The following is a 27,229-nucleotide window of genomic DNA, read 5'->3' as shown; positions in this document are numbered from 1 at the left end:
CAGCTTATAAGCGTCTTTAGCAAAATCAAACCAGCTAGCTCAAGCAAAGTATGTGTATCAACTCAGAATTTGCTCGTTATAGACCTGGATCATCGATTAGATATTGAGTTCTAGAACAAATATAAAACTTAGTATTGTTTGTAAAACTCTTGTATACAAAGCACGATTGTAATAACTACTAGTAATAACCGTTATTTATCATTTTTTATTTATATATTAAAATATATTTGTGTTAAAAAGTAAACTTGTGTGTATCAATCTTGTTAGCAAATATTATAAATTTGATACACATTAATATTTAATTATCTTCTAAATTCAAAGTTCTGGTTATTGTATTTTAAGCCTTTTACAACACTTTTTCTCTTTAAAAATACCGTGAAAAACCCCATCCGTCTTCCAAGACGAAAGAGGTGGGTTAACGCACGAGACTAACTTAGGATCTCCTCGAAACGGCCTTTCATCCACATAGTAATCTCATTACTTACTAATTACAAGTATTTTCAGTAGCAGAAAACATTCAATTTAACTAATATTATCGATATACTGTGAAGAATAAGATGTATTTGACTGTATTTATTCAGTAGGATGAAAAAACGTCAAGGCTGTATCAAGGTTTTGGTTGCTGAATCAAAATATTTTTTCTTAGAATTGTCTTTCTAAAATTAGGGTGTGTCTTTCACGATGTAGCGTCTTACAAGACGTAAATTACGGTATTTGAAATAGTAATACGTTAACATACGTAACATAATAAATCGGAAACTTGTACGAAATAAATTATAATACGTAAGACTATATATTTTTCCTTAGCTTACGTCACATTTTGAAATGTGAATGAATATGTGATTGATTCCTTAAAATGTTGTGGTTGGGTTTGTTTTGAATTTCGTGCAAAGCTTCACGAGGGCAATGTAAGACTAGAGGAAAGGCAGCTAGTCATCACCACCCACCGAGCATGTTTAGTGCGACGGGGATTCGAACCCCGCGACTCTCAGTTTACGTGTCAAGTGCCATAACCACCTGGCCATGCCGGGCCAAAACGTTGTGTAGAAAGAATATCATGCTTGCAAAACAAAATTTGCCATCAACATTATTAGTGCTTGTTCTCTTGTTCTCTTGTCATTACAAAACTTAATCTTGAGCTTTGTTTGCGTGCCCAGATTTTCAAACAAAAGAGAGAAGAACACTTAGACAGACACCACGGTTCGCAAATTTATAAGATTAATTGGTATTAGTTATAAATTCTCATCGAATGCATCCAGAAAGTACAACTAGCACACAACCCGATTTTACATAATATAAAAATAATTAATTGGTATTAATTAAAAATTATCAACGAATTCGTCGAAAAAGTAATTGAAACACGACCCAATAAACAATATGCTAGCGTTTGTCTACTGAATCTGCCCACTAATGGCAAGCAGTACGTCTAAAGACTTACAAAGTCAGAAACCTGGTTTCGATAGCCGCGATGAGAAGAGCACAACTAGCCCATTATGTAAATTTGTGTTTAATTACAAACAAACTATCACGCCTTTTCTCTCAAATTTCTCGACCAAACGATATAAACCTCATGTCCACTGTACATTGGGTATTCCAACTAGCACTGTTTAAAGTCACGTATACGTTAATCCTTGACATTTAAATTGAACATGCATTTAAACAAACAGCGTAGCAAAACAAAAACAAAAAAAACTAAACAATGTGTATTCATTCGAATCTAAACAACGCTCTTTTATAAGATCTAACACAAGTTTGGGACCAAGGAAACAAAAATAAGCTTAACGTAATGAAATAATAATTTACTGCAATTTTACAAGAGTTTTATCTATATAAAACTACCAATAACATCGTCTCGTGAAAACACCCTATCAGCTATGTTTATATCAGTAATATCCCATATGTATTGATAAATTATTAACAGAAACAATTATCTACACCCTTAGAAAGAAGTCTTCTAAAATGTCAGTATTTGACTTCCAAGGGCATTTTTCAGTACGCACTGGTTTTTTTATACATGTTATTGTTTTGATTCTCTTTTTGTATAAATATTAAAAAAAAACATGCAAGTAAAAACGTGTTTTGTTTCTTGTTAAAATTGGTATCGAAATATTGAAGACCAATCAGTTTCGTTCTTACTTAATTTACGTTTCTGTAGTTAACAGCTTACGTTTTCACATAAAGGCATAAAAATCCTTATAACTTGTGATCTCAACACTGCGTTCCAGTGCTCCTTTCAAGGCGAACAATTGCCTCCGTATATTCTCCTTACTAGTCGGTTACAAGAAATATATCCTATGCAATTGTTTCAGTATCCAGTATTAATAGTCAACTTTTACACGTACTTTTAGCAAGCTGATATTCCTGCTCGGACTACAACAGTCATTACTCATTCACGAGAAATGTGGAGGTTTTAAGCAATTCATGTATTTTTGATAAAGTCTTAGGAGTAGGCCTAAACTCAAGAAGGATTGTAGTGTATATCCAGAAATTTCGGTAAGAAACAAGTGGTTTTCAGAATGCTTGTAATTGAGACTAAGCCAACACTGCAGATCAGTAGGCGTGTGTTATAAGTCTACGTTCCCTGAAAGATTCTCGTTTCGAAAGTTGAGACATGGGCGAGTAGTAACACCAGGTCTTGTAGAACTGGTACTGTCTCAAAAATAATGAATATACTTGCATAACTTGTAAAAAATAAGTTAGAACCGTGGAATATTTTATATTATCAGTGTTTAAAAAATGCCGGTATTGAGTTTATTTATAATTATTTAAAATAATAGAAATTTAATCAGACTCCCTGTACTTTCATCACATCAATTTGTGATTATTAGAGGTAATTTATCATATTGAATAAAAAGGTTGAGTGTCTGTGATTGTAATTATGGTTTTCGATGAAAACGTATCATTTTACAAGTATAGAACTACAGTTTCCATGGTCTACCTCTTGGTACATATAAACAGCTTTGCTTTTATTCAAATTTCACATTGTTAACTATTTCCTTTTGAAATCCTATGTTTGTAATTAAGTACACATTTCTTAAGTTCATCATTTTGTTTAGTGTTTAAACACAAATATTAAAAAAAAGTTAAAAGCAATTCATACTATTTTTGAGAGTGAAATAATAAAAGCGTTTACAAAGAATTTTTATATCGAAAATAAATTAGATTTCGTAATTTAAATCGATTCTATAACTTGCATTTACACTCGAATATGAAAAGGTAGATAAATCATTACTTAAATCTTTCTTCTAAGTAAAATATAGCATATTTATTTTTCTTTAGTTTAAAGTGCAAAGCTGTACAAGACTATCCGTGTTGTGCCTAATGCAGGTATTGAGCCATGATTTGTACTATTATAAACCTACAAGCTTACCGCTGATCCACTGGCAGACTTTTAATTTAAATCGAAAGCAAAAGCCACAATCTTACGTCACTCGAAATATTTATTTTGCATTTTATAAACTGGATTAAAATTAATAAAATAAAAGATTGGGGTTAAAACCTCACTTCACATAACATTGAAAATCTGACATTCCTAAATTACTCAAAATAAAGTGAGACATCAAGATATTAATGCAGATTGATTTTTTTGACTGATTCGAATGCTGAAAGTATCAACTAAGATTTTGCATTATAGCATTTCTGTCATTTACTCAAATTAGCAATGTTGGCTTATCTTTGTAAGTTATTTAATACCATTTCTCTTCTTTATATGCCTTAGATTTTGCGTAAAACTTTGATTTTCAGTTTTACTTACGTCAAGAAAACTATTACGTCATAGATATATTTTTGTTCAGTGACACAAGGAGCTACACAAGAAAGGTTAGACAAATGTCTGATGAACGAAACATCGCTTACGATGCTCCTGGTGGCAAATCGCAAGGCAGTAATTTCATAATCTTATAAAACGATTAAATTAAAATAATATGAATATTGTTATTACATTACAGATTTCAAACTAAAAATCTTAACAAGAATACAACATACAATTTAATTACGAAATAAGAATGGCGATCACTGAACAGGTCATCAAGATAATACTATTTTATATGGTCAATAAATACCATATACGGTGCCTATATGACCTTTATCTGCAAAACTCACTAGTAAAATGAGTATAATAGATTAAGAACATTTTAACGTAAACATTCCCCGAAAGTATCACATTTAAAACCATAATTCATCATCTGTAACCGCTTTTGGGAAGGTATTTGATGTTAGTGAAGCAGAAATGCATTCAAAATAAAACAGGTTAGTAAAACAAACCACTCAGTATGGCTTCTACAACTTGTTGTCTATGCTGCTGGTTTTATATAACAGTAAGCTCCTACTGTTGAGACTTATCTCAAACGAGAAAAAAAAATCAATTTGACGACCTATAACTTCTGGCACGTAATGAGACATGACTCGACACCAAATATGAAAATCTGACTGAATAAAACTTTCATCTATTTTGTACAAAACAGGTGTGTATGTGTGTTTTGACGAACAAATGCTCAAAACAACTTATGTAGACCATAATAATAACTCGTACATGTTTGTCCAATCATACACTACATTTTGTGTTACTACTGTAACATCAATATAGGACAGTGTGTAAACATTTTGGCTACGACTGTAGTTCTTGCAGCATAGCTTTTTTGTGTAAAAGGCTCTATCGTCAGGCTGTTTTGGCCAGAGCACACCACTCAAAAAGTTTATCTATATTGTTTTCTCAATAACATTAAGTGCACAGACTTTTCCCGTCTTGAAATTCTAAATACCCGATCTTAACATACATTTATGATTTAAGATTATGAATATTTTGGGTCGGAAAGAGTCTTTCCATGTTCGATCAATTTTCGGTGGCACCACGAAGCCGACAAATTATAAACAATTACGTTTGATACATACTACACCACTGGAACTTATAACGACTACAGTTTTCACATTATTATCCGATTTGCATACATAAAATATTGTTAAGATAACCTACTCAACTTTGCATTCCTATCGAATTTTCATAGAGAGAGATTCATTCACTTTCTGAATAATATCCATTTTCTCACTGATATTCTCATTTGAAGTACAATGCAAAACACATTATCATTTGGAAATATTGAGTAAAACAATAATAATGGCGCCATCTTTTAATAAGTACAATAATCATTACCCATAGGCAAGTTAAACAAATAGTACAATGTTGTACGTTTCTTATGCATCACTCAAAAACTGGAGTAGAATTTCAATGAAATTAACTTAATCTAAAACATATAGTCTATCATTACAATATGTTAAGGAGACAAGAATAATTCAATTGCAATTGGTAACGTTGTACAAAAACAGAAAATGAAAGTATATATCCACATAATCAATAACAATTCTGTTTGACAGAACTATCTTAAGTAATCGCACTCTAAAACTTCTTACCTTTAGAGTTTTATCGCTCTGAAACAACCAGAGATAAGATAGTTAATGAACAGTATGAACGAATATTGAGATTGACCATCACTCATATAACGCGATTTTGCAGCAACTTTTCCTGGACCATTAATTCTAAGATTATACATTTTGATAATGAATTATATGTAAATCTATTGATTTGACCAGTGTCAGTGATATATGAAATACAAACGCCAGTGCCATGAAGATTTTAAGACAAACTTACTATGAGCATGTTAGATTCAATCTTATATGTGACAAATGCAACTCCCACTTTTATTATAATAATTTCTTTTTTCAAGGGGCCTCCGAAAAGCTACATTACAATCAAATAGGTGAATAAACTTCACTGTACTTGTCGAAATAAGTATACACCATTGAGTACAAACTAAGTCAAGACATAATCTTTTTCATACTAAATGTTATAAATCAGAGTGGTTGCATGATGTGAAAGAAATCAGCCATGTTTCTAATCAGGATTCCGAACTCAACGATACCAAGATATTCATACTTATTAATGAACAATAGAACGGCAAGAAAAACATATCTATTAAATTCCAGCATCTTTGAACTTAACGTGAGGTCTCAAAGAGCCTTTGAAAGTATTCTATGGTTGGTTTCAGAAGAAGGCTAAATATGCATCTCCAAGAGGAAATAGGATATGTTCCCAAAGATAAGTATATGTTGGGAGGACGTGTATGCTGTGATAAGGAAGGTAAATGATTTAATGTTCTGTTTTGTAGAGAACAGGTGATCTCAAGGCCGTTCACCGTAATTATCTGGTCTATTCGCTACCTGCCTAAGCAGTAAAATTGTTTACAGTAAAAAGTTTATCAAATAAAGATTCGGTAAATTATGAACAGCATGTCTCCTAAACCGCTTGTAGGAGGTATATACTTCTATACTTTAGTTTAAAGTAAAGGAAAGAAACAAACTTCTTGGTACCCAAGAGATTTCTAGATATATTTATATACTATTATAATTTATCTCAGACAGTTCTCCGATTTACTATATTACATATTACGATTTCAAACAGCTGTAAATTTGAAGTTACAAGTTATTTGAATGTGCATATGTATCAGATTTATGGTATTCACATACGCAATTTTCTTTCTTAAAACATATATATTGTAATATACAAACAAAATACAGTTTATAATAACAGCTCTTACAAGTATAGTTATTATAAATAATGGTTTACATGTAAGAGTTTCCCAAATGTACAAACAAAGTCAGTCCTCTATATGATCTAGTACTGAATACTTTATCGACAGTTCACGAGGAGCGACTTGTATGCTGATATTGTTACATCTCGCTTAATGGCTGGCTTCACGCCGTTTATAACCTGACTTTTCTCCGACAAAGATATCTAATGTCTTCGAAGAAATACTAGCGTCAAAAGTTAACTTACTAATGTTAAACTGTTTGTAATGTTCGAAATCTACACGTGTTCCTGGTCAAATGTCTATGGTTTTCCAATAAATAATTAAGCGTTCATCACAATTATAGCTTCCAAGGTTTATGGTACACTGACTGTAGCATATCAAAAATATTAAACTGTCTCATTAGGCGAGATTCTCAAAAATTTAGTTGCAATAATACTGATAATACACTAGTATTTTACACACACACATTATAAATTGTTGATTCTTACACACGAGAATCTTCTACAAATTTAGAAAACAGGCGAGACTTGCGTAATAGACATTTAACAATAAACGTTACATGCATTTCTAAATATGTACTATACTGAAACAAACATAGATATTACAATAAATGTGTAATATTAGATCCGTTACAAGACAAATAATTTTTCCTTGCTGACAGTGTAAGGTAATTAGTTACCATCAGAATCATCTTTATCGTCAAGTTAAACAATTGAATAATATTTCCCCTGCCAAATTTATTTATTTAACAGTTCACGACTATACTAAATTATGTATAATTTTATAAACTGTCTAATTTTCTGATTTAAAGAAAGAAGCTATGTCAACAGCAATACGTTATTTATTGTAAAAATTTAAAAAAATACTTTTTTATTGTTTTGTAACAAAATATTTGTGGATTAACTATTGCATTTCTGAATATCAATTTTGACCTACAGGTTACAGTTGCAGCGTATGAATGAAATACGTATTTTCTGTTCTAATTTTTGCAATAATATGTTAGAAAATATCCAAGAAAAAATTATTGCAACACAATTAAGCTTTTTAAAAGATGCAAAATTAGTTGGGATTAAAATTTGATTGTGATAACAAACACAGACAGCATACGAATGTGCTGGGCCCGGCATAGCATAGTGGTTAGGGCGCTCGACTCGTAATCTGAAAGTCAGGAGATTCAAGTCCCCGTCACACCAAACATGCTCACCCTTTCAGCTGTGGAGACGTTATAAAGTTAGGGTCAATCCCACTATTTGGTCGTAAAAGAGTAGCCCAAGAGTTGACAGTGGGTGGTGATGACCAGATGCCTTTCCTCAAGTCTTACATTAATAAATTAGAAGCGGCAAGTGCAGATAGCTCTTGCGTAGCTTTGCACGAAATTAAAAATAAACAAACAAAAGTAAGTGCTGAATAATCATGATTAACTTAAAAAGTAATTGCACAGATATGTGGGGAGACCTAGTGTTAACTATTTACCGTACTGTAGGCTTCATATTCAACGATCAGTAGATCATTTCACTTTCTACCAGATTTAAACTAAGAAATTACATATTCAGAGTGATATTGAAAGTAGAGAACTTGGAATCGCGACTGGTTAAGATAATTTTTTTAATGTATAAGATGATAACATTAATAGTGTGGAGTAGGAATAGTCAAACAAGTTTGCATTTCTCAATCGTAGATAAAAAAAAAATGTTGAACGTCCATCAAACATGTTCCTTTTTTTGTGTGTAAGAAAACCAGCAATATAACTGGCCAGTATAGCGAGGTGGTTATGCTGCTCTACCTATATTGTAAGTAGTTAATATACACTTGAAATTGGCCCGGCATGGCCAGGTGGGTTAAAGCGTTCGACTTGTAATCTGAAGTAACGGGTTAAAATCCCCGTTACACCAAACATGCTCGCCCTTTCAGCCCTGGGGGCGTTATAAAGTTACAGTCAATCCCACTATTGATTGGCAAAAGAGTAGACCACGAATTGGCGGTGGATGGTGATGACTAGCTGCCTTCCCTTTATTCTTACACTGCTAAATTAGAGACGGCTAGCGCATATAGTCCTAGGGTAGCTTTGCATGAAATAAAAAAAAAAAAAAACTTGTTATTTAAATGCGTATGTGCCTGTACCTCACGTAGCTAATGTAAACAAAAGACAGATATGAACATAAAATTTGGTAGACATTTTGTACAACAACATATACAGATACATTACTAAGTGTCCCTGCATATGTAGGGTCACAATAAAGACACAGTAGGTGGTGATGACTAGCTGCCTTCCGTTTAGTCTTACACCGATAAATTAGAAATGTGTGTGTGTTTGCGCAAAATTGAAAAACAAATAAAACAAAAAAATTCGATAAGAAACAACAACTAGTTGAACGTCCGATTCATATTAATAGTACTGTTTTTAACATAAGTACTCTTCCATTTAAAAAACCCCTTCCTTCCCCCTTAGCACTGTGGTATGTCTGCGAATATACTGCTAAAAACCTGTTTTTGATGCCCGTAGTGGGCAGAGCACAGATAGTCGCATGTGTAGCTTCGTGCAGGATAACAAAACAAATAAGCAAATCCCATTTAAAGAAAGATCAGGATCCATCGGTTGGAGTTCATAAAAATAAAATTAGTTTATTTGTATTAATTTGTAAGTTATGTGCTAAGTTGAAGGGTACCATTTGTCTTCACAATATTCAAATTAATCCAGTTACATATTGTGCGAGCGTTGTGTTATTTACTTGGTTAAACCAATTAAATGATAACAAATTAGTTTATTTCATATATTAACGTTTTTACTAGCTTCAATGCCTGTGATAAGTTATTGACCGCGTTACGGTCATGCGCTAACCAAAAAAAAATTACTTACTTGCACAAAGGGCCTGGCATGGCCGAGCGCGTAAGGCGTGCGACTCGTAATCCGAGGGTCGCGGGTTCGCGCTCGCGTCACGCTAAACATCCTCGCCCTCCCAGCCGTGGGGGCGTTATAATGTGACGGTCAATCCCACTATTCGTTGGTAAAAGAATAGCCCAAGATTTGGCGGTGGGTGGTGATGACTAGCTGCCTTCCCTCTAGTCTTACACTGCTAAATTAGGAACGGCTAGCACAGATAGCCCTCGAGTAGCTTTGTGCGAAATTCCACAAACAACTTGCACAAAGTAACACATTATGCACATTAGCCAACACAGATCAAAATATTTAACTAAAAGCAGAACTGTAGCTAGAAACTATACTACAGTCTTCACAGTTATCTCCTCCATTCTCGTATTTATAACCTATTCTCGGATCACAAGGAAACTTGACAGCAATTCCTTAAAATTATCTATATTATTAAACCGTTCGATCATTACGATCTGCAGCTCCCTCTAGTTAATAGAAAACGGCAACATTAAAAATATAGCTTACAACGCAACAGTGAGATCCATTACATTTTCTCTAGCTACTATAGGAGTTACGTCGGGTATTTTGAAGTTATTAAATATAGCACAGTGATATATTGTAAATCCACACTTATATTTAATTTTGACATCCTTCTGTTTAATAATACCCAAAACGTTGATTATAAATAATAATTTTAATATTTCATTACACATATTAAACTGTACATTTAACGACAAATTTTAGATGAAAGGAAGATCTTTCGAGATATGAGTAATCTAGATTATTTTCAAATAATCAGAAAGCATACTAGTCTATATATATTACCTCAAAGTAACAAAAAAGTTTGAAAAATATCATGAAGATAATTTAAGTATTTGCTATAACATAATAGTACAAATTTATTACTTTGCGTATAATATGTAGTGTTTATGTCATCGTAAAAATATTTGGCATACATTGCACCATGTTACGTGTAATAATGGAATTAATTTTCTTTAAATGAGCATAAATTTAGAAAGATCGAACTTTTTTCCAAATAATATTCTTAAAGTATGATTAAGAATGTTATTCTAAATAGTTTCTGGTAATAGAATGATAACACATGAGTGTACGTGTTTTAAAAATGACGATTTTTGTTATAAGAAGAACCACTTTTGCATCAATTTTAATTAGATAAAGTAATAACAAAGGAGGATTTCGTCTGTTTGTTGTTGGAATTTCGCGCAAACCTATACGAGGGCTATCTGCGTTAACCGTCCCTAATTTAACACTGTAAGACTAGAGAGAAGACAGTTAGCCATCACTCCCCACCGCCCATTCTTGGGCTACTTTTTAACCAACGAATAGTGGGATTGACCGTCATATTATAGCGTCTTCACAGCTGAAAGGGTAAGCATGTTTGGCGTAACGGGGATTCGAACTCGCGACATTCAGATTACGAGTAGAGCGCTCTACCCACCTGGCCACTCCATTCATAGTAAGACTTACTATTTATATATGTAATATAATATATTTTAGGTAGCAATTACCAACTTGCTAGAATGAGAGAAATTCATTAGCAAATGGTTTGACGTTTCAGCTATACAGAATCGATACTAATAAGGTACGTCTTATTGATTATCTAAGATCCTCTGCTGTTTAAAGTGTAATATTTAACTCATAGTTATAATGATGGCTAAAAATCAATCATTGACAATGATATGTACAAAATATTTAATTATATTAATATGATTTAATAGTAATGCCCCATTACATTATAAATTATCACAACAGAGCGGATATTTTAAGTCTATCTTGTTATTTCACACACAAGTTTTTCGTTTCAATTTTTACGATAGTTCTTTTATGACTCAATTTGAGGATATTTGTCAGTCAGACACTTAAGAACTGAATTTATATTCTAATGTTTAGAACAAATTAATTATTATATCAGTCGCATTCAAGTGAATGTTGTTACAACAGTGCTGTCATTAGTGAGTAACAAAATTAGTACGACAGAATTTTGATAAAAGTCAGAATGGAAATCATCTTTTGAGCAAACGGTAAAGAAAAAACTATATTAGTAAGAAGTAGTTTGTTCACAATATACTTTCATGATGAAAATTAAATCACTTTGAGTTTGACTTTGACATTTTCTTGGTTGAAAATGACTCCACATAAATGAGGTCCTTATTTGATAAAGGTTTCTTGGTAGTCCTTGTCTTGGTCAAGTATTTGATGTTTTCTCACGTGATATGATGACTAACAGGGATTGCACGTTCAGCCACTTAAGTTGTTGAAGTGGTGGTAGTTAAGAGAATTAAAAATAGCTTATAACGCGGGTGACAAAATGAAAATAAAACTGATGGTAACGGTTCACATTCAAATTCAGCATCTGCTACAAAAAAAAAGTGTCTATCTTAACTTTGAAGAACGCTGTATTCTTTTATATTTACTAAAACACATTTCGACTGTGCAAACAAAACCTTAAATTAAACAGAGTAACTTTTTTTTTTTGTGTGTGTGCGTGTTTACTCATAGCAAAGCCACGTCGGGCTATCTGCTGAGTCCACCTAGGGGAATAGAACCACTAATTTTAGCGTTGTAAATCCGAAGACATACCGCTGTACTAGCGGGGGTCCAACTTTATGTTACATTGCTGACCTTGAATGGGAAAGTATTCATTTCATTTTGTTGCAAAGGTTAAGATTAAAAATAATATTAATATGGCCTGGCATGGTCAGTTGGGTTAAGGCGTTCGACTCGTGCTCTGAGGGTCGCACCAAACATGCTCGGCCTTTTCAGTCGTAGGAGCATTATAATGTTACGATCAATCCCACTATTCATTGGTAAAAGAGTAGCCCAAGAGTTGGCGGTGGGTGGTGATGACTAGCTGCCTTCCCTCTAGTCTTACACTGCTAAATTAGGGACCGCTAGCGCAGATAGCCCTCGAATAGCTTTGGCGAAATCCAAAAATAAACAAAATAGATATTATTTTCTGTAAAATAGATAATGTGGAAATAATTGAAGAAATCAATATCTCAAGTTATTTATTTGTTAATGTGGGAACTTGAATATTACATGTTAAAAAATATTTGCTTTGGCAAATTTCTCGATGTGAAGGGAAAATAGCAGCAATTTAACGTTTAGCGTACAAAACCTGGCGTACAGCGACAAACATTATGCTATTAGAAAATGTTATAACTAAAAGAGGGAGTAAGATAGACTATAACATTGTCTTAACAGTAACCAAAGCCTAGATCAATCATCATCAATCATGAACATTTTTTTTCTCGATTGCCTTCAGGTGCAGTAAGGATCTTAATTGTTTAAGTAAATGAGAAACAAATAGATCGTCTTATTAAACCTTTTGACATCATTGTAACAACATAACTGTGGACCAAATATATTGCAGTTTTCATTAGGATAAATCGTAAATACTCAGTAAACAGTGTATCAAACTACTATGTCTTATTGATGTACTATTTGGCTAAATTTAATAACGCTTATTGTATAAAAACGATAGAAAATGGAAACCAGTATTAACTTTCGTCTACTTTAGAAAGTATCAGTCACCCTACCTAAGTTTTATAATTCAAGAATTTAAGTTTGATTACTTTAGAAAAGAATCAAAACATAAACGCTGAAGTCAATATAGACTCATAAACTCTTCTATATATAATTATTTTAGAATAAAGCCACATTATGCCATCTACTATGTACAGAGCAGGGAATCAAATTCGAGATTGTATCGTTGTAAGTCCGTATATTTATTACTGTCTCACCTAATAGGTTAAACATTAGATAGTATTAGGTTTACAATGAATTCTATTGTATCGTCTATTCTTTTTGATACAATGATCTCTGGAATTTCTTTTACCTGGAAACTTTTGTTAGAAACATTTTGTTACACTGGAAGCACAAATCCTAAATAAATCATGTTACAATAAATATCTGTATATGTGGTTTATCAAGTACTACAAAGAAACTACAGGCTTTGTGTTATTAAGGTTTCTAAACCTACAAGTTAATATTTAATCGTTCTAGATCGCTAGCGATATTTCATCTATGAAACGTTTTAATACAGGTAATACAATGTTAAACGACTGTTTTCTATAATCACAGAAATTATCGTATCCACCAGTTGTTATAACAGAGACATTAATTTATGGTATTTTTGATCATTTTGTTATTTGTTTTATTTTGCATGACTATTTTTGGAAAATCTACGTTATTGAAATTTAATAGATATCATTTGTGAGTATGTATGTAAAATTATACATTAGTGTGGATAGAACGTATTATATAAAAAGACATTTCATATTCATCAAAGTAGCTTATTTCTGAAAGCACTTTAGTGCTTATTTTGTAGAGAAAGGGGTGTATTTCACAAGAGTTTTTAGCTTGCTATTTCTTATGCTTAACACTTAACATAAAGTAGCGTTTTTTATTTTATTCACTAGATGTCGCAGTATGTGATAACATTTATTTCCCCGATAGGAGGTCACTTGGAGGAATCACCAGTTTTAACGACTCGCACCACTATACAGTAGTGCGTTACCTGTCAGTCGGTCAATAGGTAGTAAAATGACATTACATAAGAGATGCTTAACATTGCAATTTGTACTGTTGTGGCGTCAGTAAAGCGTGCGCATGCTATGAATCACGAGAATAATTATGCGCTATGTAAGCTACAACACAGCATGATATATGAACTTGAAAAGCAAAAAATGAAATATTTGTTACTCCTAATTTTGATTTTACTTACTCTTAAACAGAACACTTTAGGAAACCCCACGGAAGTACATCTAGTTAAATATTGTTTATTGATTTAGAACTTTCATGTAAAGCTGCATAAAGAATATCTACGCAAAGCCATTTTTAACTGTGACAGAAGGCAGATAATTAACAGCAATCTCTTGAAGTTTCGAAATTACTTTGATAGTGCATTAATGGCCCTAAGTACGAAGCGTGTTTTTGTAGCAACGGGATGCAGGCTGTAAACCCTCGAATTCATAGACAAATTGCACTAACTATATCTCACGTGAACCATTATACAATCGTAAAAATATAAATATATTAATAACAATTTGCTAATTGTAGGTTTTTTGTTTAATGATCTAAAAATATCACTCATCGCTCGATCTCCCTGGGCTTGTGTTATAAACACTTGAGTCAAGGATTCAGTAGAATGAAACCTGTGTGGAAGCCGTGGGTAAGTCGTGTATTTTTAGAAAAAGTTTTCATATTCTCATTATTTATACGTGAAGATTGAGTATCTTTTGTTAAGTAATTAAAATAAGGCAAACAACAACTGTTAGTGACCAACCATTTGAAAGAAAATAGATCAGCTGTGAGTTTATATGGCAACGGAATGCTGTTTTACTAAACACCTGAATAATCTAACCGTACAAACATTTATTTGCTGTTGGTTTAAAGGAGAGAGAAATACGGAAACATTCTTTTAAGGCGTTTTTCATAAAGTATTATTTTCATTTAATGCACTAAGAATTTCACTACAGCTTAATGACTGCTTATGAAAGTCAAGACATTTCGAAAGACCTGTGAACTTAAACTTCATAAAAGGTGTTTTGGTTTTAATAACGAATTTGTATAATTCTGCTACGCATATTTCGAAAATAATATTTGTTTTTTTTCTATTCCATAAGAACTTTTTTATAAATCAGGAATAAATAACTCTTACATAGGTTAAATTATTAGTTCGTTTACCACAGTTAACATGTTTCATTATTAAGTTTGTTAAAAAAATAAATATAAATTCAAGGAAAGGAAAGAACATTGGTGTTAAATGTATCCTGATCCATGTATATTAAAGTTCACACAAAAAATATTGTGGGAATAGAACGAAAATCACGCCGTAAAACTAAATAACAATAACAAAAGAAATATGGAAAAAGATTATTTTACTTACTCTTCTAACAATTCTTATAATTAATACTTTCCATACAACTTATCTACTTTATATATATATACAAGATCATGTATATATAACAGCTAAGTTAATAGCCCTGGACTCAGTGTTTCATTTAGTAACGATGTTTCTAAATGGACTGAAAATATTACATCAATTACAAAAGCGATTCCCACTTGTAAAGTACATCATTGTTTTTCGAGACCTTAAAAACGATTTTACGCAACCGTGTTTCACAATGTTCTGAGAGAGAAGGGTTTTACTCAAGCAAACTTCTCTATTTGAGCCATACAGTAACTAATTTTGTACATGTCATGTATGAACAACAGGAGATATAAAATTCCAGTTATTCGGTTTGTTTGATTGTTTGGAATTTCATACAAAGCTATACAAGGGCTATCTGTGCTAGTCATCCCTAATTTAGTAGTGTAAGACTAGAGGGAAGGCAGCTAGTTATCACCACCTACTGCCATCTCTTGTACTACTCTTTTTACTAACGAATAGTGGCATAGACTGTAACATTATAACGCTCAAACAGCTTAAAGGGCGAGTATGTTTGGTGTGACGGGGACTCGAACCCGCGACCTTCAAAATTCAAATCAAGAGTCCTATCCACCTGGCCGACTCGGGCCCTTGTTGTTCGGATAAAACGCACTTGTTTGTTTCTATATTTGTGCAAAGCTTTCACAAAAGTCATCTGTGCTAGACATCCATACTTTTGAACTAGTGAGCTAGAAAGAAGATAGCTAGCCAACAGCACTTGCTGCTCGATGATTAGGGTATTATAGTAACAGTCAAGCCCCAGTATTTGATCAGAGTGGAACGCGACTTTCCACTTTTGGGACCCGAACTATAGCCTATTTAATCCATATCCCAACATGATTATAACTGCAATTCGTAGCTTGCTATTCGCCGCGGGCTCAGCGCAAATAATTCATTGTGGAGCCTTGCGATTATAAACAAACAGTCATTCTTTATACTGCCACTTCAAGTTTTTTTGTTTTAAAAAAGTGTAAAGTGACTTTGCGCGAAATTCAAAACAAACCAGTCTAACGTTTGTTTATAAATATTTTCAACTTGATTGCGTAGAAACCAAAATTATTATTAAGACAAAAGTTTCCACGTTTCTTATAACGTATGCTGAAGTAAATATATGAAAGTGCAGAATCAGTGTATTTATGCTTATATTACAATGTTATGAATACATTAAATGTTATGGAATTATATAACAACAACAATAAAGAAACGCTACATATATTATGCAAGGTCGAAATCATACACATTATATGGTTTGACAGACTCCAAAATCTTACTATACTTAAAGCTGATTTGCAAGACAAGTATGTTTGTATGTGTTGTATTTTGAATTAAGCACAAAGCTACACAATGAGCTATCCGTGTTCTATCAACCACGTTTATCGAAACCCGGTTTGTAGCGTTGTAAGACCGCAGAAATACTGCTGTATCACTGGGGAGCAAACAAGATAAGAGGCAATGTATTTTACTTGATGATTAACTATAGACGATTGCAAGTATAAGAAACAGAAAACAAGATTTCAATAACACATATGATAACCTTAATGTATTAAAACTAGGCTTTATGGGTTGAACAGGACGTGTTTTTCTTCAAAGTGTGCTGTACCATAATGTCAGGTCCTACAGAATATTTCTATGATTATAGTCTGTGTATGTAAATGTATTTCCCCTTCTCTCCCCACAGTGATGCAGAGCTATCTATACGGATTTACAAACAACAACAACTAAATCTGTTTATATCAGGAAAAGGCCTGGCGTGTTAAGGCGTTCGACTCGTAATCCAAGGGTCGCGGATTCGAATCCCGGTTGCACCAAACATACTCGCCCTTTCAGCCGTGGGGGCGTTATAATGTGACGGTCAATCCCACTACTCGTTGATAAAAGAGTAACCCAAGAGTTGGCGGTGGGTTGTGATAACTCGCTGCCTTCCTTCTAGTCTTACACTGCTAAATTAAGGACGGCTAGCTCTGGAGTAGCTTTGCGTGAAATTCAAAACAAACAAACAAATAAACTATACCGGAAAAAAAGATAACCTTTGAATATGTTCAAAACAATTTCAATCCAGAATCTGACAAAATCTGTGGCATTAGTTACGAATAGCAATTATTAAACAAATAGGATAGCCCAGAGATGTGTATCATTAGACGTCTATTTGATATTAATGCTATTCGAGGTAAGAATGTAATTTTTAACTTTCTTGCTTCGTAAATGAAAGGATAACTTTACTCTGATGCAGTACAATTTCACACTAGAACAAAGTGAATGATATTTCTTTAATATTTGCGTTTCTATCACTTATCTTCACTTTTTCCTTAATTATTTCTAGCTAGTAGAAACGCCGTCCAGCTGGCAGCTGTTTGTGCTGGTAATTACTAATCGTACTATTCAAACCTCATTCAAAAAATTTAGACCAAATGAAAATTTTCTAAAAATGTTTTTTCCTGGAAGTACTTCACAGGAATTGCATCACAATCGTTCAATGTACGAATCTCAAAACCTTCATAACTTTTACTCGTATTAAATGTAACGTATTTTGAGCTTAAAATGATGCTGTTTATAGAAAAAAAAGGTTTTTAAGAACTCCAATTTTGCAATATTACATTTTAAATTGTATCAATAAGAATATAATCAAACCCTCACGTTCAGTCCTAGTGACGATTGTATTCTTGTTATGAGGAGAGTAGTTTTATTTAAAATCGTGTTCTATTATAAAGAAATGGTTTTTCACAAACCAGTAGTTTTTTAATTGACTAAATCTTGAACACATTAAGTGTGAACATATTTTTGTTTTTGTTTCTGGTTATATTCAATAGATGGTGTGTGAGTTTTGGTTACATACAGAGATATTGACATAATGCTACGTCTATTCTAGTGAGATAGTGCTCGTTGATGATCATTTCATGTGACACGTGGAACAGGACCTACCAACTCATAGTAACCTGCGCAAGTTTCTAAGTCCCCTTCTTGAAATATTCTATTGTACAACGAGGAATAAGCACAGACAGGGTCAAATTCGTACAAGCTTGTATGAAATATTTGCTGTATTCTGAAACCATTACCGAAACAAGGGGCTTGTGCTGTATTTTTGTTCAGCCTGCTTGTTTGTAAGATACTAATTACATACAGAATACCTACATACAAATTATAAAACGAATAAAGACATATTGTAATAGTTATAGAAAAATAAAATCTGGTGATTTTAAAATCATCACCTTCTCCCTTAACTCGAGGCATTTCAAAGATAAAGCCAATGCTAAGATTATAGGTTGAAACATTTCTGTGTAAAGTTTTCTTATCTTGCCACTCAACAACACACCATATCTCGTCTGAATGCACAATAGATGCAGGAAGGCCAGCTTTATGCAATAATATGACCACTGATATGGAAATAATGGAAGGATCATTTTATCTTGGAATGAGCTGGGTAAAACTTTATAGTTTGCCTCTTATAGGACACAGTAAGATAATGGAAATCCTGGTTGTCATGGTAGCAGAACTGATCATAATGGGTACCATTGTTTATCAGGTACTTTGAAGAAGAACTTCACTTTAGCCAGTAAACACTGAATTTGTCTTGGCTAATAGTTGATGTCTGGACGTGAGTAGAGAAACATGTTTTAAACTACTTATGTGTTACATAAACCAAAGGACGAGGATATACATGAGCAGTCACTATTTTAGTATTAACTCTATCTGGCTTGGACCACATTCCCTTCAAAACCAAATTACTGTAGTACCTCTGTTCACACAATTTGTGTGCTGTGGACATGATCGAATGTGTTGTCAGTACATCAAGCAGGCGTAGAACCAACCTATGAGACCCAATATTTCCTGTCAAAGGAGTAGACAGCAGTAACTCCAATAATGGCATGTTCATTAAGATATACACACCTAATGCTGCTCTACACAACAAACCATTAACACTTCAGCTTTCCCCTGGAATGGTCATCATAACAGTAAGCAAGGTAGAAGTGACTGATACCAGCTCTACGATTGGTGCTGCTTCCAGCACACTATGCCATAAGATACACATTAGGCTTCAAGAACACAAGAGTGTGCTAGGTGATGAGATTAACAGCAATCTAGCTTAAACTCAGCAGCTGAGTCTTCATAACAATATGTTATTTTGAACAGAAATCCATTTAAATAAAGTATTATCACACATTACTACATAGAAACCAGAGTCTCATGTCCAATCAAACAGTTGATATTCAAGCTTCCTTGAAGCAGTATGGATGTAGCCATTGCTGAGAAAATCCAGACAAGTATTTATCGTAGATAATGATGCCATGCAACTGTGTGTCATTGTGGTACGTGCTGGCATCATGGACTCATCTTGATTCTTGTTGAAATAGTCTCCTTCTAATATTTTATTTTTACAAGTCAGTCTCCTGATGTACGAAATACAGCATTTAGAGGGTGCTTGTAACCACATGCTGCACATTTAAAAGCTACAACCATAAATTATGTATACATATCTTATGCCCTGGTGCAACTGGCATTTGGACGTCAAGAGTGATACGACAGAGAAAAACAAGCGTACTGTTAAAAAGCCCCTCAGCTTAGCTCATGAGACAGAAAAAGACGCTGCATATATTTATATAGCTGGATTAAATGAGCTAGACGAAGAAATACCAAAAGGTGTGTGTGTGTGTGACTGATTTAGTATTATGTATTTATTTTAATATCGATGTTTGTTTTAATCAAATATATATTTAGAAATGCGTGCAACTTATACTGTTAGATGTGCATTGCAAAATTTTCACTAAATTTGTAGAATATTTTCGAGCGTAATAATCAATAATGTATGTATGTAAATACCATTGTTGTTGCATTAGAAGAAATTTCTAGAAACTCTCCTCTCAAGCTTATAAAGGGTAACAACGCAACGTGACAGTATATATTGTTGGTTTGCTTTAGTTATTATACAATAAACCTTGGACGGTATAACTATGATTAATGCTTATTAATCAGAAAGGAACGTTTGACCAGGAACGTTTATAGATTTCAACATTACAAACTATTTAGCTTCAGCGGATTACCATCGAACGTTAGTGCTCTACGAAAATCTTAAATAACTTCAGTGGTAATAAACTCATCTGTGATCAGTTAAGTAAACTGTTCCGATGTCAACTTAAAATAAATTCGCTTGTCGTGAACCCTCGATAACTTATCAAGGAAGTTTCAGATCGGACAAAAGATTCGATATTTTTTGTAAGGTGTAACACGTTTATATATAAATTACTCTTTGTAATAACCATTATTATAAATGATGTTGTTGTTTATATATTAAAATGTATTTGTATTAATAAAAACAATTCCGTGTATCAGTCTCGTTGCAAATATAAATTCGATACATCTCTGCATTTAATTAACTTCTAAATCCAAATTATAATTTAATTCGGTTAATGCTACTTTAAATCGTAATAATGAGCTGGAACTGTCTCTAGTTTTAAGATCACTGGCTGAAAGATAACATTCCTTTGTTTCTGAGCTACCATGTGGTATTTTGAATAATTTGTGTACAATATTGAGTGATTTTTTCCTTAGTAACCCCCTGCTAGAATGATTGTTTGGTCATGCCATCGATGAATGAAATGACTTTCAAGTGTGAATACAATGTACGTACTACATGGTGTTATTACTGCTCGTGTATAAGTTGGGGCAGCTGGAGTTAGTATTTGTAATATTCATTATAACTACAGTTTGCACGACTAAAAATAATGTTTAGTAATTCAAAAATTACATTGCTTGCTTTCCAAACACGTGAATGCAACACGTTGTACAGTTACTACTCTATCATAATAATCTAGGATTATTATTATTGAAAAGTTGATGACTACAAAATATGGTGACTGCTGGCCATAATGATTTTCTTAATGAAATCGTAATCTTTCTCAGCGCAGTGACTATTCTATCTGATCTTCGGGAAAAGAACTGACCATCCACAATTATGTCTGATTCTTCGTTGTATATTCAGGAAGTTATGTTTTACCCTGTAGCTGAGAGAGAATTAGACAACTTTTCAGTTAAATATGTCTTATTTTCTTGAGATTGCAAATGTTTATTTTCCTATAAAGCCACTAAGCACAAGTCATTTTATTCGTGTTAAGGAAGTGTGGTGACAAAAAAGGCTTATGGTCGTAATAACAGTGAATGTTCATTTACCGCAGTTCAGTGTATTAAACCTGTTTTTGGCAACGGAGTGTGTTGATATACAAGTTAAAGACAATGAAGATTACATTACTAGCTAATGAATTTTTGGCTGAATTATTTTGTTCATCTAAATTTTGCCAAGATGTGTTTATTTTATGAGACATGTGAAATATTATTTACATTACTCACAGATGACATCACATTATAAAACCGCGACTGACATCTTACGAGGTCTGTTAAAAAAATACGCGGACTGACGTCATAAAACAAAATGTGCTTTATTTAGAAGTTACAGGTCTGGGACCCCTTCAAAGTACTCTCCTCCCCAACGCACACACTTATCCCAACGGTGTTTCCACTTGTTGAAACAGTCCTGGTACGCTTCTTTTGTAATGTCCTCCAGCTCCTTCGTCGCATTTGCCTTAATCTCGGGAATCGTCTCAAATCTTCTTCCTTTCAAGGGTCTTTTGAGTTTGGGGAACAAGAAAAATCGCAAGGAGCAAGGTCAGGTGAGTAGGGGGTGGGGAAGAACAGTGATCGAGTGTTTGGCCAAAAACTCACGAGTTCTGAGGGCTGAATTTTGCAGCAACGCGGTGCATCTTCAATTTTTCGGTCAAAATCTCGTAACAAGATCCAACTGATATCCCACACTCTTCAGCAAGCTCCCCTGACAGTCAGACGCCGATTTGCTTGCACCAGGGTGTTGATTTTGTCGACGTGTGGGTCGTCAGTTGACGTGGAAGGACGTCCAGGACGCTCATCATCTTCAATGGACTGTCGACCATCCTTAAAACGTTCATGCCACTTGAAACATGCCATACGCTTCATAGCAACATCACCGTAAGCCGTGTTAAGCATAGCAAAAGTTTCAGTCGCAGATTTTCCAAGTTTAACACAAAATTTCACAGCAAGTCGTTGCTCCTTCAGGTCATTCATTCTGAAATCCGCCAAACGAAAAAATCGCACTTCACTTAAAACCGCGTAGCTAATACACAAATGAAGATATCTGCAATCGGGAAATGGCGTCGTAATCAGCTGATCTGTGCAAACCTAGCAACACCAAGCGGATTCCCCTGGAACCAACTGGAGCCGCGCAATTCAAACAGTCCGCGTATTTTTTGAACAGCCCTCGTATGTACAAGCTGTCCAAACAATAATCCGTTATGCTGGATTCAATGCCCTGAGAAGCAAAAGAAAGGACGAGGAGTTGGAATACCAATAAATCAAAAATTAAATTATAATCTGGGTCTGAACTTAAGGAAGAGAACCCTAACGTAATGATACGCTCCTTCAGAGTGTATTCCATTAATGTACTTGGTCAACAAATCATGCGTAGACACTTCAAGTGGAACCTTATTAAAAAACATTTACTCCTATTTCTGAATCAACACACTGAGAGTAAAGTAGGTTACTACTCATATGTGGCTCTACCATCAATGCCCACCTCAGGAGCTGTATTCCAAGTAATAGCATCTACTGTGGTTAAAAGGCTCTGGTGTCAACAGTGGTGATGATAACAACTACAATGTATACTTCTAATATGTCTATTACAGTGTCTTTTACTGTGAAACTAGGAAGGTGAAAGTCGAGAGGTTGGCACTCCCTACAAAACCCCAACCAAGGTAAAGGAACAGATCAGACTGATTTAAACAGCAGAGGAATGGGCGTTATGTAACTGTAAGAAATAAAATCTGCTGAAGTGCAAAAAAGCCTGCTATCACAACTTGAGGAAGAAGTATTTCAACTCCAGCAGGGTTTGTGACACAAACTCTAAAGGGTCTTGTGACAGCCAGATCACAATGATGCGCCCAAAATCCTTGGCTGCATTGGAACACTTGCTGGCCAATTCAGATTCTTATTTAAATAGTATATATAATAAGTGAATTGTGTATATCTATTTGCGTGGTTAATTATACTTGTTTAATGTAATTTCATGCAGTGTATATATGCATATTTTATCATTTTGCTTTTAAGACTTCTTATTAATATATAAATGTATTTCATGTGTAGATATATATTTATTGTTTTAAGATTAAAATGTAAGTGTTTGTGTTAGTTTGTACAGTGTAAATATGTATTCTATTAAACAGGTTAAATTTAGTATTATATGTGTTTTTAATGTTCCCAGGTTTAATTTTGTTTTACATGCTTTCATTTACGTGTTATAAATAATTTGACTCTGTGGTTTTGTATTAAAGGATCGTTCATGCTATTGTGATGATTTTGTTTAAGATTTTTTATTAATTAATAGGATTTAATAATTTGTATTTTTGTTATTAAATATTGATGCATAGTGTGGTACATTAACCACGTTTTTATATTATAATCTTGTTTTGCTCTCAAATAAGTTTTATTTGTTAAGGTGAAGTGAATTTTACTGTTTATTGAATGATATGTGGTTATTTTAATAGATTAAGATTATAGTAGATAGATCAACTTGTAGATAAAGTGAGGAAGAGATTTGGTATAGGAGAGGATGACCATATATTTTCTACTTCCTTTGTTCTGGTGTTGTTTTTATCCAAATTATCGTGTTTACAGAGTTTCCTTCTCAAGTCTCATATTTTCTCTTTTCAACATATTTCATTTTTCAGTGTTTCAGGAACATAAGTACCTTTATTGCAAGGAAAATGGTATAGAACATCCAAAAGAAGAAACTTGCTTTCTGTTATCAAATCTCAGATAATACTCAAGATCTTTCATGTTATAATGGGTAAGGATCAAGCTTGGTTTTACTAGTGTTACTGAGATCTATATTTAAAGCTGAATTTTTTATTAGACTAACTTTACAGAACAACTTTAACTTTAAACATTAACTGTGATTTTCTTGATTTAATTTTAACTTTGAGAAGTGTGTGTAGCTAGCTTAAACGTTTTCTTAAAAAAATATTTTATTATTAGATTTGATTTATGTTTGACTAGGTTTAAACATGAAGATAATTTCACCTGTAATTTTTGGTTTAAACCTGATTTTGATTCTGTTTAAACGGTAACGTAATTATTGCTTTGTTTTAAGATTCATGGTTATTTTCGTTTAAATAAGAGATTTGGATTAGGGCGACATCTTAAGCTGATAAGAACATTGGATAAATGCTTCATCTCATTTATAAGTTTAGTACCCACTACATAATATTAGTCCTTGTTTATTATTGTATTTGCTATCATATATAAATATTTTTATTATTGTATACCTTTTGTTTTTGAATTTATTTATCGAATATCCTAAGGTGTTCTAGCTAAGTATTCGACAATTTTCGTTCAATCGGCTGCACAGACATTTTTTTACAACTCAGCCAGATAAATATCAGAATATTTTTGAGAACAACCAGTTGAAAGTTTGTTCTTTTGGATGGCACATTATTATGCTGTGTATGCTTTGTAGTCAGACAGAGGAAGAGCTATCTAGACCGAGGGAGATTCTATTAAGAGGAGAACCTAAAACTCTCTGTCATAGATTCCTTGACTCGATAATATTTTTCTAAGCAGCACACATAAACACGTTACTACTATTCACTGTAAGTGTGTGTTTTCTTATAGCAAAGCCACATCGGGCTATCTGCTGAGCCTACCAAGGGGAATCGAACCTCTGATTTTAGCATTGTAAATCCGTAGACATACCGCTGTACTAGCTGGGGGAGGGGTGCTAGTTATCAATGTTTATGAGTGAATATGATCAAAAAACAGCTTTAACGTGTACAAAATGGTGTTTAAAACCTCTGGTGATTTATATCTTGCAATTTGCAAAGCCTATTTTATATATTTTATTAGTACTTTGGATACTTCAAGCTGAATCTCAGTTTGGCTACCACATCTTGATGATTCTATTGAAAGTACAACATGCTATTCTGCACTCATTATTAACTAGGGAAGTGCCAGAAATTGCAGAAATCAGTAGTATACCCAGAAATTTCTGATAATTTATTCGAACTTGCTGTACAGTAAGTAGTGCCCCAGAGATGTCAGGGTTTTCATTTACTCTTGACAAAGTTTCTCACTTCTAATTTGTCATAAGTGGGAATATCTAAAGACAGTATTGCCACTGTTCGTATGGTCCATCATCAGTACTTCTGCAATGGTTGTAACTTAGACGTTCTCTAAAAATACATGACCACATTGGTTGGCAATTTATCTTGTCAGTATTTTCATATAACTAACCCAAGTAGTATCGTACATTGATGTTGTACTCTTAGAACATTATTATCAAATATACAATCAAACATTTTAAATTTTTGAAGTTTTTTTTATCCATATCAGTCATAATGTAAACTACTTGGCGAACGCTCAGTTCGCGTTATCTTATAAAATGACGTAACGCAGTAAGTGCTCACAAACATACCTCATAAATAATTTTTATTATTGCTATTTCTTCGTTGTCGTATTAGTATAATCTAATGAGTTTTTATTTTTACATTTTAAGTACTTTTATAATAACAAGTAAAGAATATACACGAGAAACAAGAAATATATTACCTCTTACCTCTTGTGTTTTTGTTGTTGGTTGTCAATGAAATTTTATTACTACTTTTTAATGTTATTGGTACTAGTACAGTAAATCAGTTTTATTTCCTTAAATAATGCAACTAAGAACACAAAAAACAATAAGCACAAAATAAACAATATCCTATGATTATCATAGTTTAAATGGGTTTCTAGTTGGTATAAGAGCTTTTAAAATATTCCGTAATCTTTTCGTTTTGAAAATTCAGAGAGAAACTTTCAAGTTGAAGACAGAATGGATGACCCTCTATAATGAAAACAACATATGTTGTTTGGTAGATAATATCCTGACTTTCTATTGGTTATAAATTATGTAGCATAAAGAGACAATGTGTTAGCATGGCAAATAAACTTTTTACTTGTAATATCTATATCATAATGAATAATTTATATTTAATTTCATAGAATACAGAGCAACAGCAAATAACTTACATTCTCTTGCTAGAGGAAATTTATGATTTTTATAAAATATTTTTATAGCATTAGTAGCTTAAAATTTATATAATATTAAAATTACTAACCATATTTTGATGCCTTGTTTATTCGTATACATTAATAATAAAGTAAGTTAGTTAAATTTTGAAGATAAATTTATAAAAGGTTGTAACATGCATATTTTTAAATACTCATATAGTCAGGGTTAAGAAATATTACAATTGCAAGCAGTTCTTTATTTGTTATAGAGTATTGGTTCTCATTAATATCTGGTGTATGAATCATATATGTAATCACACACTCCATACCATCCCATCCTTGTGAGAGTAGTGTACCAATTTCATTATTACTTGTATTGTCCGGGATGAATTACCAATGAAAATAAACTATTGTTAGAATGCATCTTTATATTTCTTTGTCGATATAAAACGTGTTACAACCTATACCGGTGCAAACAGTGATTGTAGCTTTTTGTAAGAAAAAGTAAACACAACTCCTTGAAAATATGGTGCAAAACCTATACATCTGTAAATTTTTCCTTTGTTAAAACATTCTTGATTCATTATAATACAATTCGAAAGTTCTCAATAGCAGTTTGAGATGTGGGAGCTAAGATAAGTATATAATTTACATGAGGTATCTTTTGGTGTTTCAAATGTATGCTATGTTAATTTTTAGAAAAATATAAACAAAAATACATTATTCAAACCAAATGACATGATGCAGAATTCTCGTCAGCTT

The 27,229-nt window shown here is 33.1% G+C and overlaps 1 long non-coding RNA gene across 1 annotated transcript in view; it reads left to right on the top strand.

Moving 5' to 3' along the window:
* The window catches only part of LOC143236823 (uncharacterized), a 42,848-nt gene extending 15,958 nt beyond the window's left edge, over nucleotides 1-26,890 (top strand). Inside the window, exons 2-3 of the long non-coding RNA XR_013019762.1 lie at nucleotides 24,151-24,269; nucleotides 26,263-26,890. This is a non-coding gene — a long non-coding RNA (uncharacterized LOC143236823). The remainder of the gene's footprint in view (nucleotides 1-24,150; nucleotides 24,270-26,262) is intronic.
* Nucleotides 26,891-27,229: the final 339 nt, after the last annotated feature.

Source organism: Tachypleus tridentatus, chromosome 13 (genome assembly GCF_004210375.1).
Source record: "Tachypleus tridentatus isolate NWPU-2018 chromosome 13, ASM421037v1, whole genome shotgun sequence".
Lineage (NCBI taxonomy): Eukaryota > Metazoa > Arthropoda > Merostomata > Xiphosura > Limulidae > Tachypleus > Tachypleus tridentatus.
Note: the sequence above shows the minus strand (reverse complement) of the source record. Positions and strands in the feature narration are given on the sequence as shown.